Raw genomic sequence first — 17,737 nt, 5'->3', positions numbered from 1 at the left:
TTTGAAATTTTAGATGATATCAGTTAGGTAGCTGCTCCAAATAAATTGAAAGGTGCGGTGCAATAAAATGAATCTTCGTGTTATACAAACAGCCCCGCAAATGCACATTGTAAAGTCTGCTTTATATTTTTGTTTAGTCCTATAACCCTACTGAATGTGTGCGGAAGATTTGATATACAAATAACCCCTTCCAAGAGGAAGAGAAGCAGGGGCTTTAATGCCACCTGCTGAATATAGCAATCCTAAGGGCTTGTTTCCATTTGCGAGAAACACGTCCGTGTCTCGCATGTGGAAACCAAGCTCTGGCGCCGGCACTCCAGAGCGGAGCGTGCGGCTCCATGTGTTGCTATGCGGCCGCACGCTCCGCTCCCAAGTGCCTGCACCAGAGCTTGGTTTCCACATGCGAGACACGGACGTGTTTCTCGCAAATGGAAACAAGCCCTTAAAGTCAACATCAACCCTTTAAAGTGATTTGCCATACATCTTAGGATATAAAGCCAATCCAGGAGTTCCATTTTGTCGACATGTGTTTTGGGGGTTTTGCCATCATCAGTAAAAAAAACCAAAAAACAGTTCGCTATTAGTGTTGAGCGATACCGTCCGATACTTGAAAGTATCAGTATCGGAAAGTATCGGCCGATACCGGCAAAGTATCGGATCCAATCCGATACCGATACCCGATACCAATACAAGTCAATGGGACTCATGTATCGGACGGTATTCCTGATGGTTCCCAGGGTCTGAAGGAGAGGAAACTCTCCTTCAGGCCCTGGGAACCATATTAATGTGTAAAATAAAGAATTAAAATAAAAAATATTGCTATACTCACCTCTCCGACGCAGCCTGGACCTCCGCGAGGGAACCGGCAGCGTTGTTTGCTTAAAATTTGCGCGTTTACTTCCTTACTTGAAGTCCCGGCTTGTGATTGGTCGCGTGCCGCCCATGTGGCCGCGACGCGACCAATCACAGCAAGCCGTGACGTAATTTTAGGTCCTTCAGGATTTTAAAATTACGTTCTGGCTTGTGATTGGTCGTGTCGCGGTCACATGGGCGACGTGACCAATCACAAGCCGTGACATCACGGGAGGCTGGACACGCGCGCATTTTAAAATGCGCGCTTGTCCTGCCTCCCGTGACGTCCCGGCTTGTGATTGGTCGCGTCGCCCATGTGGCCGCGACGCGACCAATCACAGCAAGCCGTGACGTAATTTTAGGTCCTTCAGGATTTTAAAATTACGTTCTGGCTTGTGATTGGTCGCGTCGCGGTCACATGGGCGACGCGACCAATCACAAGCCGTGACGTCACGGGAGGCTGGACACGCGCGCATTTTAAAATGCGCGCTTGTCCTGCCTCCCGTGACGTCACGGCTTGTGATTGGTCGCATCGCGTCGCGACCAATCACAAGCCAGAACGTAATTTTAAAATCCTGAAGGACCTAAAATTACGTCACGGCTTGCTGTGATTGGTCGCGTCGCGGCCACATGGGCAACGCGACCAATCACAAGCCGGGACGTCACGGGAGGCAGGACAAGCGCGCATTTCAAAATGGGCGCGTGTCCAGCCTCCCGTGACGTCACGGCTTGTGATTGGTCGCGTCGCCCATGTGACCGCGACGCGACCAATCACAAGCCAGAATGTAATTTTAAAATCCTGAAGGACCTAAAATTACATCACGGCTTGCTGTGATTGGTCGCGTCGCGGCCACATGGGCGGCACGCGACCAATCACAAGCCGGGACTTCAAGTAAGGAAGTAAACGCGCGAATTTTAAGCAAACAACGCTGCCGGTTCCCTCGCGGAGGTCCAGGCTGCGTCGGAGAGGTGAGTATAGCAATATTTTTTATTTTAATTCTTAATTTTACACATTAATGTTGTTTCGATACCGATACCCGATACCACAAAAGTATTGGATCTCGGTATCGGAATTCCGATACCCGCAAGTATCGGCCGATACCCGATACTTGCGGTATCGGAATGCTCAACACTATTCGCTATTACAAATGGATTTTTGCAAAAAATTATTAAACTAGTTGCAAAGGCAAAGGGAATGTTAGAAGTGCTTTGGAGGGGGGGCAAATATAGTGCTTATCATGTGTTAAAAGGAAAAAATCCTGATGACTGGTTTTCTTTTATATTGTTCAAAACAGAGATCTTGAAACTAAAGAGGCATTGACCCAAGAAATGCATCAGAATTCAATTCACAGTTCGCAAAAAGAGAAATTTGCCTGCTGTAATTTGTATGTTCTTATGGTCAGAGGTGTCCTCTCTGTCTGTGTCCTGTAGAGTGTAAGCTCTTATGATCAGAGAGGTCCCATATCTCCTGTAGAGTGTAAGCTCTTATGGTCAGCGAGGTCCCATATCTCCTGTAGAGTGTAAGCTCTTATGGTCAGCGAGGTCCCATATCTCCTGTAGAGTGTATGCTCTTATGGTCAGACAGGTCCCATATCTCCTGTAGAGTGTAAGCTCTTATGGTCAGCGAGGTCCCATATCTCCTGTAGAGTGTAAGCTCTTATGGTCAGCGAGGTCCCATATCTCCTGTAGAGTGTAGGCTCTTATGGTCAGAGAGGTCCCATATCTCCTGTAGAGTGTAAGTTCTTATGATCAGAGAGGTCCCATATCTCCTGTAGAGTGTAAGCTCTTATGATCAGAGAGGTCCCATATCTCCTGTAGAGTGTAAGCTCTTATGATCAGAGAGGTCCCATATCTCCTGTAGAGTGTAAGCTCTTATGATCAGAGAGGTCCCATATCTCCTGTAGAGTGTAAGCTCTTATGATCAGCAGGGCTCTTTCTCTCTCTCCTGTAGTGTGTAAGCTCTTATGGAGAGCGGGGTCCTCATTATCTCCTACAGAGTATATGCTCTTATGACCAGCGAGGTTTTCTCTCTCACTCCTCTTCCCATGTGTATTTTCTGAGCAAATAAAAGTTTTCGAGTATTTAGATTTGAGCAAGATTTTTGCCGTAAATCAAATTTCTGGAGAAAATCCGTCAAATTTGAATTTCAAAGATCTCTAATTAATTCCCTTTACTTGCTGAAAACAAAAGACATTGGCACAGAATATTTGCTAAGAATCATCTCTAGAAATCGAAGAAAATGTCATGAGAAACCATTGTTGGACCCTTCCAAATGGTCTATTTTTTACTTTTTTGGAGTATTTATACTCTTTGGTAGACCAATATTTGTATATAATATTACTATTACCAATTATTTCCCAGCAAGGGGTGTTTGCATAATAAATGAGTACATGAGGGGACTTCATATTCCCTTCAGCTGCTCTTCTGGCATCATGAGAAGAGTACAGATGCCCTCTGCCCAATTATCAGCACACTCGTAGATAGTGCCCCCCATAGAGACAAAACCACATGACCGCGTATAGCCCATCTGGACCGTTTTTTTTCCCCCCCCACCCCCAGACCAAATTCTGCCACCCCGTCTCATGCGACATATGCACAGAAAAACATGACACATTAAATTCTTTGGAAATTTTTGGCCACAGCGGCCAGTTTATTAACAAACAACAGTTAACACATTATAACCATACAGAATTATCTGAAAAACCTAAGGGGGAGGGTTCTTGGAGCTAAAAGATCTGGCATCATATATATATATATATATATGGGCAAAACCCAACACTGTTTACCCTCAGCCGTGACATCCAGCTCGAGGGCACCATGTAACCCTATTTCAGGGCAGACCAAAAACCCGAAAGCTCCCGAGGACAATCCCCGTCCAGAGCGCGTAACCACAAGCCAGATCCACCCCCATCCTTTTAATTGACCTTCCTCCAATAAACATCACCAACTCCAAGAACCCCGCCCCCCCGCCACACTTGCCACTGTGACAATGAGAACTCGTAAAAATAACAAAACACCGTCCTCACCTACTAATTAATCACATTACATACCCAAAACAACAGCCCTACTTGATGCCCCCGTAAACAAAGGGAGGGTGGGTGGGCTTTCTCTATTGTCTTCCTCCTCGTGACTGGCCTTCTTCCCGCACTTTTCCCCCTAACGAATCATACCCAGCCCCCAGCTCCTCCCCCCCCTTTTTACCCCCAGCCAATCCCTTTCCCTAATTCAAAATTGTTATGGGAAAAAACCCTCCCATGGCAACTCAGTCATGGGGGGCTTTCATCTAGCTCTGCCCATTCCAGCCCCCCCCTGGAGTATAATTTTCCTCTGTATTATCTAAATCAATCCAATTTCTGTTTTCAAGTGTAGTATTTTAGGGAATTGCTGATCTTTTCACCAAAATAATGGGATATAGATTTTTCTAAGTAAATATTGTAAATGATTGTTGGGTAAACCTGAGCAAAAATTAAATGATGGTTTTCAAGTCAAGAAAAAAGCAGTAAATAGCAGACACCAAAGCATCAATTCATTTTCTATGATGCTTCCATGGTCTAATAAGCATGTTCTCAGGAGCAGCTTCTAGAATTATACACGTTTGCTGTTAAGTAGAATCTAAAGTTATTATTTTCATGCTATACTCATCCGGTTGGTTAATTCATTTTGTTAGGAGTGTGTACTGAATATCATGGATTTGTTCCCGGAAGCTTTGTAGAGCTGTGTATATAATGCCTATAAATACGTATTGCGTTCACAACAGTGATATAGATCAATATATATAGATCAATATATGAATGTGGACTGATCTAACATATATAATATAGTCATTGTCATGAGGGCTGATCAGAATTCCTGTAGGTAGCAGATATTTTTATTGTTGTACTTCGGATACAGTCTCATCATCATATCGCTTACAATGGCAGCTTTGTCAAATCTCACCCTTTTTTTTTCATTTTTCTCCGAATATATCATACAAAGCGTTGACCTCTGTAAATCTTGAAGATTTGTTGGAATATTTCCAGTTGCTCTATTACTGTGGTCCCAGAATTCAGTTCTCAGTGCCGATTCCCCACATGGTTCTCCTGTATCAGTGTGATATGGCAAAAAGGCAATATGTCATGTGACATCTAAGGCAATTGATTGGCTGAAGCCATCACTTGCTGACTGCTTGTGAAAAAAGAACAAAAAAAAAAAAGATTTGGAGGTCTACAAGCGTTTTAGTGCTGGTTCAGCAAAGGAGTGAATGCGAGTAGTGGTTTTTTTTTGCTTTGTTTTAAAGCATGTGCTGCTTTTTACCTCCAACTGAATAATTCCTTTAATAATCATATTTAAGAAGTTGTCCAGTACCATATCTGTTTGTTTTTTTTTCATAAATATTGCTATTATGCGCCTATACATTACAGTGGCATGTAAAAGTGTGGCACCCCTGGTCAAAATTACTGTTAATGTGAACAGTTAAGCAAATTGAAGATGAAATGATCTCTAAAAGATATATCTATATACAGTGTATATATATATATATATATATATATATATATATATATATATATATATATATATATATATATATATATATCATTTTTTACATTTTAACAATTGCAAAACGGAAAATGACCAGATGCAAAAGTTTTGGCACCCTGCACAGTTAGTACCTTGTATCACCCCCTTTTGAAAGTATCACAGCTTGTACACACTTTTTGTAGCCATCTACATCATCCATTCTTCCTTGGAAAATTCTTCCTGTTCTGTGAGATTAATGGGTCGTCTTGCATTCACTGCTATTTTGAGGTCTAGCCACAGATTTTCAATGATGTTCAGATTAAAAGACTGTGCGGGCCTTTGTAAAACCTTCAGCTTGCACCTGAAAAATCATTAAATCCATTATTCCTTCTGCCTGTGAAATGTTCCCTGTCCCACTGACTGCAACACAACCCCAAAGCATGATTGATTCACCCCCATGGTTAAGGCATGGGTGGGAAATCTCCGGCCCACTTTTCATGAGGCCCACGGGAAGGACCCCGGAGTCTGCAATGTCCAGGCGGCAGCCGCATCCTGCCGCCTGCAGGCCCTTTAATTCCAAGTGCACGGCACTGAGCGTTCATCACAGAATGCTACCTGCCCTGCACATGAATGATGTCAACGGGGTGGGCGGGGTTAGTGATAGGGTAGACTTTGTTAGCACCTGGGTGGGCTGGGTTAGCACCAAATGCTCTTCTGTTCTCCTGTGCCATAAGAGAAGATGCTGCCAGAGTCCAGAGCGATCTCTGGCAGCTCTGTGTCTGCAGGTGATTTGTGTCCCTCAGCTATGTGCTCCCTGTGATCTCTGTCCCCCCTGCTATGTGCCCCAATATGATCTCTTTGCTCCCCAACTATAAGCCAACTGTGAGCTCTGTGCCTCCCAGCTATGTGTGCCCCCATGTCATCTCTGTGCCCCTCATGTGATCCCTGTGCCCCCAGCTATGTGCCCCCTGTGATTTCTGTGCCACTCAGTGACCTCTGTTCCCCCTGTGATCTCTCTGCCCCCACAGCTATATGCCCCCTGTGATTTCTGAGCCCTCCAGCTATATGCCCCCTGTGATCTCTGCCCGCCCCCCAGCCATATGCCCCCCTGTGATTTCTGTGCCCTCCAGCTATATGCCCCCTGTGATCTCTGTGCCCCACAACTATGTGCCCCCGTGATCTGTTCCCCCCTGTGATCTCTCTGCCTCTCCAGCTATATGCCCCCTGTGATCTCTGTTCCCCCTATGATTTCTGTGCCCTCCAGCTATATGTATGCCCCTTTGATCTCTGTGCCCCCCAGCTATGTACATCTCTGTGATCTCTGTGGCCTCCAGCTTTGTGCTCCCCTGTGATCCCTGTGCCACCCTGCTACGTACCCCCTGCAATATTTGTGCTCCCACGTGATCTGTGCCGCCTCCAGCTATATGCCCCCTGTGATTTCTATGCCCCCCAGCTATGCACCCCCTGTGATCTGTTCCCCCTGTGCCCTCCAGCTAAATATCCCTCTGTGATCTCTGTGCCCCCCAGCTATGTGCATCTCTATGATCTCTTTGGCTCCCAGCTTTGTGCCCCCCTGTGATCTATGTGCCCCCTGCTATGTACCCCCCTGTGATATTTGTGCTCCCATGTGATCTGTGCCCCATGATCTCTGTCCCCTCCAGCTATGTGCCCTCCTTTGATCTTTGTGCCCCCCCCTGTGATTTTTGTGCCCCCCTGTGATCTTTTTGCCACCCCTGGAAAAGCAACTGTGAGAAGCAACATGATCAGCATCACCTAATATCACAGCTGCACCAAAGAGAAGCATCTCCAGCCGTCACATTAAGGGTGAGTTACCGTAATTGTTTGACTTAATATACCAGGGTAATTTTCAAGGTGATCATTTTTATGTGGCCTCCGGATGATGGTAGAAATTTCCAAATGGCCGCCGGCTGGAAAAAGGTTCCCCACCTCTGCTCTCACCTGTCAGCGAGATCTGAACGATTTGCTGCGGGTGTACTGGTGGGGACTTAGCTGCAGATCATTTCCTTAACAAGGCACCATGTGTCAACACAGATATAGATCCAACTGGCAGAAGTTACTTTTCACTAATTTCACACCAAGCTGCATAATTATAGAAAATTTCATCCATAGTTCTCAAATAATTTTATTAAAACACATATATAAATACATTAACAAAAAGGAGAAAGATATAAATATATTTATATTTATATTTATACAGTACATAGAAATGTAGAACTACAAACTTTACAAATCATTATATATAACTAAGCCACGTTGGAGATAAAGGACGATGAAAGCAAATATCACACGACACGAGTAACATCAGCTCTCCACCACAGCTGCCCAGCATGCAACACCATGACAGAGACATTGCCCCACTCCACCGCACAGACCCCCAGCATGCAGCAGCATGCGAGTCATATCACTTCCTTTTACAGCGCACCCAGCATGCAACCCCAGGCTAGTGACATAACCCCTTGCCCTGTGGAGCCCCCTGTATGCAACTTCATGTAGCCCCCCATCATGCAGCATCCATCATCATCATCCTCCCATTCCCAAACAGTACATACCAGTACGGATCCCCACACATGGACCATCACTGCTTTCCCCGCACAGCCCCCTAGTAAGCATCATAATCCTCCCATTCCCTGTGCAGCCCCCCCAGCACAGAGCCCACACAAGGAACATCACCCCCTACCGCCACAGCCCCCCACATGCATCATCATCATCCTCGGCTTCACTATGCAGATCCCCTGCACATAGTCCCATCCAAGGAACATCACTCAATTCTCCACACAGCCCCCCAGCATGCAGCATCACCTCATTTTCTGCTCTACCTCCCAGTACACAGCATCACCCCTGTAACGGGGTCTACCGTGCTGGAGTACCTCTTTCAGTACCACACCGTGTTTCAGGAGGTCCACTCTGCTTTGGCTGGAGTCTGAATGAAGGATGCTGGCTGGAATTTCTTGGTTACATGGACGCATATAAAAGATCACTGCTTCTCCACGTATTTCCAGTGTCACAACACTTTACTCACAGGACACATAATATATCACACAGATACAGGGCAGGCCAATTGAAAAGTGGCAAGCCAGACATACATTACAATAGCCACAGGTGGCCGGAGCCTGCCGATATTTACTGTGGGAATTACAAAGGTGGGGGAGGTCAGAAGGGGGATATCTTGTCCCCTCTGCCCAGGGGCGCAGCCTGTGGGCTGATGCATTAGGGACATGCATCTCACATGGAACCTATTATACATACATATAACTGCACAACATATTCTGGGTGCTGGGGGTTCCGTAACAACCCCATTCTCTGCACAGCCATCCCCAGCAAGCAGCTTCACCCCTTCAATGCTCAGCCTCCCCAGCAGTACCCCATTCTTTGCACAGCCCTCTCCAGCATCACCCCATTCTCTGCACAGCCGTCCCCAGCATGCAGCTTCACCCCTTCAATGCACAACCTCCCCAGCATCACCCCATTCTCTGCACAGCTTCCCCAGCATCACCCCATTCTCTGCAAAGCTTCCCCAGCATCACACCATTCTCTGCACAGCCCTCCCCAGCATGCAGCTTCACCCCTTCAATGCACAGCCTCCCAAGCAGCACCCCATTCTCTGCACAGCCTCCCCAGCATCATTCCATTCTCTGCACAGCCTCCCCAGCATCACCCCATTCTCTGCACAGCCTCCCCAGCATCACCCCATTCTCTGCACAGCCCTCCCCAGCATGCAGCTTCACCCCTTCAATGCACAGCCTCCCCAGCAGTACCCCATTCTCTGCACAGCCTCCCCAGCATCAACCACTTGTCTGCACAGCCCCCTGCATGCAAACCAACTCAAGTAATAACCCCTTTCCAGTGCAAGCTCCCCTCCCCCATGAGCAGCTCCCACAAAAGTAGCAGAAGCCACATACAAGTAGCAGCACCCCCTTCCCTGTGGAACCCTCCCACATTCAGCCCCATGTAGAAACATTATCCAGGTTTCTTTGCCCCCAAAATACACCGTCAGATCACACATACTTAGTCCTATTTTAAAAATGAAGGAAACCTCATTCCCATCTCCAAACATCTCAATTCAGCCCCCTCTGTCCTCTCAGGATCTGATCTCCAGCAGCCACAGCACAAGGCTGCTTCCTGGTATGGGGTCCACATTGGATAGAGGCCCCATCCCTCCTGTGTCATCATCCCCCCACAGTGCAGCTCCACTTGATGTGAAATCTCTACCTACCCCAGCACACTCTTCTAGTACTGGGCTGTAACATGTGATGAAGCACCGCCCACAGCCCAGCCAATCAGGGTGAGTCTTAGGGAGGCTGGGTCACAAATTTGTGACATCAGAGGATATCAGCACAGGCGCATACAAAATCACAGGTCAGCCGTGAGAGTGCAGGGATAGCGCCTCTCAGTGGCTGAGGGAATTGCTTCACATGTGATGTAGTGGACTGCCTATTTAAGGAATATCATAATATAAATTAATTTTCTAGCTATCTTCTTTTTGCACCTAGATATTCTTCTTTATAGAATGGCCCTATACATAATAGATAGCTGTCGAGCGAATAATGAGTGGTTCAGCAGCTATCTATCCTTCCACAGGATCAGTTGGTCTAGGAGAGAGCCACTCTAGACTATTCTGGAGGCTTATCTCACTGAAAAACAATCGGCAGTCCAAAATTAGACATGCCAGATCCTTATTGCCCCTGACGTCGCCTGTCAGGGGAGATCTGGGATGCCCCATACATATTAGCTTGCCGACCAAGCCCGCCAACATTAGCCAAATGTGTATGTGGCCTTAAGGTTCGAAATTGACAATAGTCGGATTCAAAGAGAGATAAAGTAGTAAAATGAAATTTCCTAAAAGTAGAGAATTGCATAACAATATCATAATTACTAGTGATGAGCGAGTGTACTCGTTGCTCGGGTTTTCCTGAGCACGCTTGGGTGACCTCCGAGTATTTGTTAGTGTTCGGATTAAGTTTTCATTGCCGCAGCTGAATGATTTACAGCTACTAGCCAGCTTGATTACATGTAAGGATTCTCCAGCAACCAGGTAACCCCCACATGCACTCAGCCTGGCTAATAGCTGTAAATCATAAAGCTGAGGTGATGGAAACTTAATCTCCGAACACTAACAAATACTCGGAGATCACCCGAGTGTGCTCAGGAAAACCCGCGCAACAAGTACACTCGCTCATCACTAGTAGTAAACCTCTGTACGTGACCTCTGGAAACTGTGTGCTTCCTTCACTTACAATATATACAGCATGCATTTATAAGAATGTGTCTTCTGGTGTTTCAAGATGGGCAACATTAATATTTTCTAAGTTATCATTGCAGGATTTAATAATTGTACCTCACAACAACACCCCAAAATAAAATTTGGGGTTGGAAAGAAAAGTATTATATTCTAACTCTAATGGTAATTAGACCTTTACTAATATTTCTATAAAAGGAATCTGTCACCACTTTTCTGCTACGCCATCTCAGAGGAACATGATGTATCGGTGGAGATCTGTTTCCACAATGTATCACTTACTGGGCTGCATGCTTCAGTTTTGATAAAATTACAATTTTATCTGCTGCAAATCTGTTAGCTCTCTTATTGCTTAGCTCCATATATCCCTGTCCAGTAGTGATTTTATCAAAACTACAGCAAGCAGCCCAATGAGTGACAGATCGCTGGAACCAGGGTTTCTATCTATAAATTATGTTGCTCTCAGATTAGGAAAAACCTAGTTGCAGATTCCCTTTAACTGGCAGCTATTTCCATGACTCCACCATTAGTAATGGGAAAGGGAAAATTAGCGCTTTATTGTCCAAAGGATCAAACATGTTGAAATACAGCCAGCGCATCCTCTTTTGCTTGTCATCTGCCAGTGGGGAGCAGCCAGGAAGACCCCATAGATGTTAGGTCATAGGCCAATCTAGATTATTTGGTGCATGGCCAGCTTTCTAACAGTGGCGTGGAAGAGCAGCCACGTGATATATGCCTTTAATTGAAAGTAAAGCAATATGGAATGAGTTCTGGAGTTAATATATTCAAAGAACATATGCACTTTCTATAAATGTGCTAAGATTAACAAAAGGATTGTTAGAGCAGAAGCAGAGTGTATTTCCTTTTGACAGCATGCTGCTGATTATATTTAGACACATGGATGCTCCCTCCTGCTTAGCTTTTTAACATAGATTTATCCAAATTCACAATTTCAAATTTTACAAATGTAAAAATTGGCATCAGAGCAGTGATTTTGTCAAGCAGATTTTAAATCGCATTCATAGTGTAATGCCCCAAAGTTGTGGTGTGTGCACCTTTAAGATGTAGTAGAGATGGCAGCTACATCATTATGTTTGCACAATGTTCACATTTCCCTTTGCAGATAAAGTACATGATAATTCAGTACATAGAAGTGGTTTATATATGCATAGAGTGATGTACGTGTTATGTTCTGCTATCAGGAGGTTGTAAAGAGTTAACAAAGCAGCCTTGGTTTCCATATATAGCCATAAGGTCACATTGTTAGAACATGTGATTGGGTCCTGGGCTTGGTAGAGAAGGAGACATTTTGCACACAAGTGTAGTTGCCTCAGAAAGCTGAAGGAGCAAGGAAGGAGCCAAAGCTGCTTTATATGAGAAAACCACAGCCTCAAATTCAGATATCTGTGTGATCAGGACTGTGCATCTAAGCAGAAGTTGGAGTTCAGGAATCACTGCACCATTTTTATATCTACATCACTATACCAGAAAGTAACTGTGATTGTTGCATAGGAATATAATCTCTGTTCCATCATCACTTATCTGGATGTACCTGTGTATTCGTGCAACAAGTAAAAGTTATCAACAGCACTTCTGGCCTCTCTGTTTTCTGGACTATTTGGAATGCACCACATTACATCACAGTAATAGGAAGCGGTAATTAATTTAGTGCACCTTGGCATCATAAACCTTATTTTCTTTTCTTTTTTTTTGTCTCTGCCATAGAAAAGTGGTAACATCCGCACACCACATGGTGTGTGACCTATGGAATAGTAGTACATGCATTACAATAGCATTTAAAGGCATACATGCCATAGAGTCAACCCAAAAGCTGCTATGAAGGTCATGAGTATGGGGAGTATGCAGAGTCATCCTCCTGATGGCCCTAACCTTTCTACTTACAAACTATAACGTGTGTTGAATTTCCTCATATTTACCATCATAGCAACATTACTAATCAAGTGAGCAGAAATGAACAGAATCTGTGACAGGGTGGTCAGCTATCTAATATGTATGGGTGAAATAAGGGATGGTAGTTTGAAATTAAATGTTCGATCCTTCTGTTCTCCATGGCAGCCTACCTTATTCCCTTAGAGACCATATACATGCTCAGCTGAGCCACTCGTTCATGTGTATAGAGTTGTCAAAAATACAGCTGGGGGCAAATGCTCTAATGTGTGTGGGCATCTTTATTCTAGAAGCCTATAGGCCGTCATGCTATAGGTGTGTGGAGAAAAGGATTCTTTTTGCATTGAATTGAATGTGTTCTGCTGTAGTCCTGCTGTCTGCCGCAGTCCTGCTGCCTGATGTGGTCCTGATAAAAAAAATTACCAGAACTCTTTAAACCCAATACTTATTATTGTAATTTTTTATAAGATGCGAAGGAGGAAGCTGGTGTGATGGCATTTCACCCGACATCTCTCCTTCCTTTGTCATAGGATAAGGACTAAATAAAGCAACATTATAAACTATTCAATTACTCCGCAGGAAGCGATGATGTGAAATGAAATACTTAGCGATTAGCAGGTTTTTTCAAACTACTATTAATAAAAATAAAAATGTTTTAATCCTATATATTTATTATGAAATCTGCTGTGAAAGATCTTCAATGAAAGGCTTATGTCGCATGCTGGTGGGTACACAATGTGCAGGGCTAGAATAGCTGGCAAAATAAATAAGGGCCTTTCACTGATGGATTTCATATGGCTGTGAACTACACATAAGGTCTAATATTTAAAAACGTCATTAAAATGCATTTGGTCCGGCAGTCAGTCGGAAGCTGTGCTAATATGTTAAGCATATCTCCTATGTTTCTTTTCTTTAGGTATTTATTTATGTGAATAAAGAGGGTGCTGGAGACTACTGGGAGAGACTTAACCATTACTGTTACTGGGAAGGATAGCCTATTGGAAACGTCTACAAACCTGCCACAGTTAATGCTGTAAGTTACCTGGCTTACTTTTTTAGAAGTATACATTATTTTTAAGAATTTAAGCTTTTGGACATCAGTGTAATTATAATTGATTTAATCTTTCTTTTCTTTGACTGCTCTTTGGAATTATATGAATGTTTAGTTTCCTTTTATTTTTTTTTGTTAAATGTATTAAGCCTTGATGAGTTTTTGTAAAACACTACAGGAAGTGGGATTTATATAAACTAGCAGCCTAATTATTCATAATGTATGTTTTATTCCCTTTTCCTTCATTCTCACTAATGGCACATATTTCTACAAAATAGCCATAACCAAAGGCCAGACTTGGCCGTAACAATTGTACATGGTTCCATCTGATAGTCTAGAAAACAAAACAAAATGTCAATTAAAATATGCACTTTAACTACGCTGTGTAATATACTACCCAACTAATGCTTTTTGTGGCATATCTACCAATATATAGTGCTCATATCCATGCCCCATCTTTGCTCTTTGGTGAATTGGCTACACATCCAATTATAGGATATATATATATATATATATATATATATATATATATATATATATATATATATATACACTCCCTGACAGAAGTTATGTCGCTTATCCATGTTATGTAAATAAAATCTTATAACCTGTCGCTAAATTCATCCATTGGTTGTATAAATTATTCTTTTGAAAGCTGAAACCCTCAAAAATGTGGTTTAGATTAAGAAAATAAATTGGCATCAATGCAGAAATATTGATCAGTTAATGGACACAGAATGGTCAGATTTTGGCACGACAAAAGTTTGTTGCTTGGTCATATAATGCACCCAATCCTAGTTTACATCCTCACCTGTGCTCAGTAAATGATAGGTTAATTAGTGTGTATGTATAAACAGAAACCCAGAACCCCAGACCTTCACTTGAACTGCAACTTGAGCTCTGACAACATGCCAAAAATCCACCCTGCGACCAAAGCCTGGATTATCAAGAGGCTGAAGACCAGATCCACTGCAGAGGTGGCTGGCACCTTTAATGTGTCTCAGCGTCGTGTACAAATAATTAAAAAAAGATGTGAAGAGACTGGAGATGTGTTTGACAAGCCCAGGTCCGGCAGATGCCACAAGACAACTGCTCAGGAGGAACGTTTGTTGGTTTGAAAATCCAAAGCAAGCCCCTCTTCCACTGCAGCAGAGCTCCAACAGGCCTGGTCACCTCAAGTCCCTGTGTCAACTAGAACAGTTTGTAGGATTCTGTCTCGAAATAGCCTCCATGGTCGAATTACTAACCAGAAGCCAGCACTAAACAAAAGGCAAATAAAAAACCGTGTGGCATTTGCAAAGTCCCACAGCCTGCTAAACAGATGGAAACTGGAAAAGTGGCAGAAGGTGGATTTCTCTGATGAATCTTCAGTGGAATTACACCACAGCGGCCACAAATACTGCAGGAGACCTACTGGAGCCCGTATGGATCCAAAATAGACCCAGAAAACAGTTAAATTTTGTGGTGGAAAGATCATGGTCTGGGGTTACATTCAGTATGGGGGTGTGCGAAACATTTGCAAGGTGAAAGGCAATATCAATAGCCTAAAATATCAAGAAGTATTAGCTGCCTCTTATATTCCAAATCATAAAAGAGGTCAAATTCTGCAGCAGGATGGTGCTCCATCTCATACATCATCTCTACAACAAAGTTCCTCCAGGCAAAAAAGATCAAGGTGCTCAAGGACTGGCCAGCCCAGTCACCAGACATGAACGTCATTGAGCATGTTTGGGGTAGGATGAAAGAGGAAGCTTGGAAGACAAAACCAAAGAATCTAGATGAACTCTGGGAGGCATGTATGACTGCATTCTTTGCTATTCCTGATGACTTCATTAATAAATTGTATGAATCATTGTTGAACCGCATTTATGCAGTCCTTCAAGCTCATGGAAGTCACACAAAATATTAAATATGACTCTAAAAGCACCACAACATCATTCACCAATGTTATGCAACATATATTTGCATTTTAAGTTAATTATTTGTTTGAATATCGCATTACTTTCTGTGGGCGACAAAACTTTTGTCTTGCCAAAATCTGACCATTCTGTCTCCATTAACTGATCAATATTTCTGCATTGATGCCAATTTATTTTCCTAACCTAAACCACATTTCAGAGGGTTTCAGCTTGCAAAAGAGTAATTTATACAACCTATGGATGAATTTAATGTCAGGTTATAAGCTTTTATATACATAACATGGATAAGCGACACAACTTCTGTCAGGGAGTGTATATATATATATATATATATATATATATATATATATATATATACACTACAATTGGATGATAAGCCTGTTCACAACAAGCAAAGATGGGGCATGGATATATATGTGAATATATATATACATATACACTCACCGGCCACTTTATTAGGTACACCTGTCCAACTTCTTGTTAACACTTAATTTCTAATCAGCCAATCACATGGCGGCAACTCAGTGCATTTAGGCATGTAGACATGGTCAAGACAATCTCCTGCAGTTCAAACCGAGCATCAGTATGGGGAAGAAAGGTGATTTGAGTGCCTTTGAACGTGGCATGGTTGTTAGTGCCAGAAGGGCTGGTCTGAGTATTTCAGAAACTGCTGATCTACTGGGATTTTCACGCACAACCATCTCTAGGGTTTACAGAGAATGGTCCGAAAAAGAAAAAAAATCCAGTGAGCGGCAGTTCTGTGGGCGGAAATGCCTTGTTGATGCCAGAGGTCAGAGGAGAATGGGCAGACTGGTTCGAGCTGATAGAAAGGCAACAGTGACTCAAATCGCCACCCGTTACAACCAAGGTAGGCCTAAGAGCATCTCTGAACGCACAGTGCGTCGAACTTTGAGGCAGATGGGCTACAGCAGCAGAAGACCACACCGGGTACCACTCCTTTCAGCTAAGAACAGGAAACTGAGGCTACAATTTGTACAAGCTCATCGAAATTGGACAGTAGAAGATTGGAAAAACGTTGCTTGGTCTGATGAGTCTCGATTTCTGCTGCGACATTCGGATGGTAGGGTCAGAATTTGGCGTAAACAACATGAAAGCTTGGATCCATCCTGCCTTGTATGGAGCATCTTTGGGATGTGCAGCCGACAAATCTGCAGCAACTGTGTGATGCCATCATGTCAATATGGACCAAAATCTCTGAGGAATGCTTCCAGCACCTTGTTGAATCTATGCCACGAAGAATTGAGGCAGTTCTGAAGGCAAAAGGGGGTCCAACCCGTTACTAGCATGGTGTACCTAATAAAGTGGCCGGTGAGTGTATATACACAACTATATGTGTGTGTATTTAGATATATACACATACATACACAGTGCATATATAGATATATATTTTTATTTATATGTCTATATGCTTTTATATAGAGAGATGGGCGGACTCCTGAATCGGGTTCAGGTACAAGAACAGTACCTGGACCCAAACCTGAAACAGGACCTCATTCACTTGAATGGGAGGCCTGAACATCCAGTGTTTGCTGCGCTGTCATATGCATTACTGCATGGCAAACACCGCTTCTGATGGGCGGTGAAATCATCCCCGCCAGTCAGAGAGCTGCGGTTTCCACTCTGTCAAAAAACAGCATTAACGCTCAGCTGTGATCGCAGGTATAAAGTTTACATCCAGTCACTTGTGTCACCTGATGGGACTACTGATCCCATCATCCAACACCTGCTGCCGCTAATAACAGTGAGAGCAGGAGCGGCAGATGGGAGTATTCATCAGCTGCTCCTGCGCTGTAAATAAATAATTTAAAAAATGGTGTGGGTTCCCCTGTATTTTTGATAACCAGCCAGGCAAAACTCACAGCTGGGGTCTGCAACCCTCAGCTGGCAGCTTCAACAAGGCTGGTTATCAAGAAAAAAGGGGTCCTCACTTTTTTAATTATTTAAGTAAATAATAAAAAATGCCATGGGGTCCACCCATTTTTGACAACCAGCCTTGCTAAAGCAGACAGATGTGCCAATTCTGGCACTTTGCTCGGCTCTTCCCACTTGTCCAGTAGCGGTGGCAAGTGGGGTTCAAATTTTTAGGGTTGATGTCACCTTTGTATTGTCAGGTGACATCAAGCCCACAGCTTACTAATGGAGAGGTGTCTATAAGACACCTATTCATTAGTAATCCTATAGTTGCATGGTAAATAAAGACACAGCCAGAATAAAGTCCATTATTTTAAATAA

General features: G+C 43.6%; 1 protein-coding gene across 4 annotated transcripts in view; it reads left to right on the top strand.

The window, feature by feature from the left end:
* The window catches only part of ATXN1 (ataxin 1), a 393,158-nt gene that overhangs the window by 288,295 nt on the left and 87,126 nt on the right, over nt 1–17,737 (top strand). For all 4 annotated transcript variants that reach the window (XM_077269930.1, XM_077269931.1, XM_077269933.1 and 1 more), the window contains one exon: nt 13,431–13,547. The gene's annotated coding sequence lies outside the window, so the exon portion shown is untranslated. The remainder of the gene's footprint in view (nt 1–13,430; nt 13,548–17,737) is intronic.

The sequence above is a fragment of the Ranitomeya variabilis genome, chromosome 6, assembly GCF_051348905.1.
Source record: "Ranitomeya variabilis isolate aRanVar5 chromosome 6, aRanVar5.hap1, whole genome shotgun sequence".
Classification (NCBI taxonomy): domain Eukaryota; kingdom Metazoa; phylum Chordata; class Amphibia; order Anura; family Dendrobatidae; genus Ranitomeya; species Ranitomeya variabilis.
This window is presented reverse-complemented; position numbering and strand designations above follow the sequence as displayed.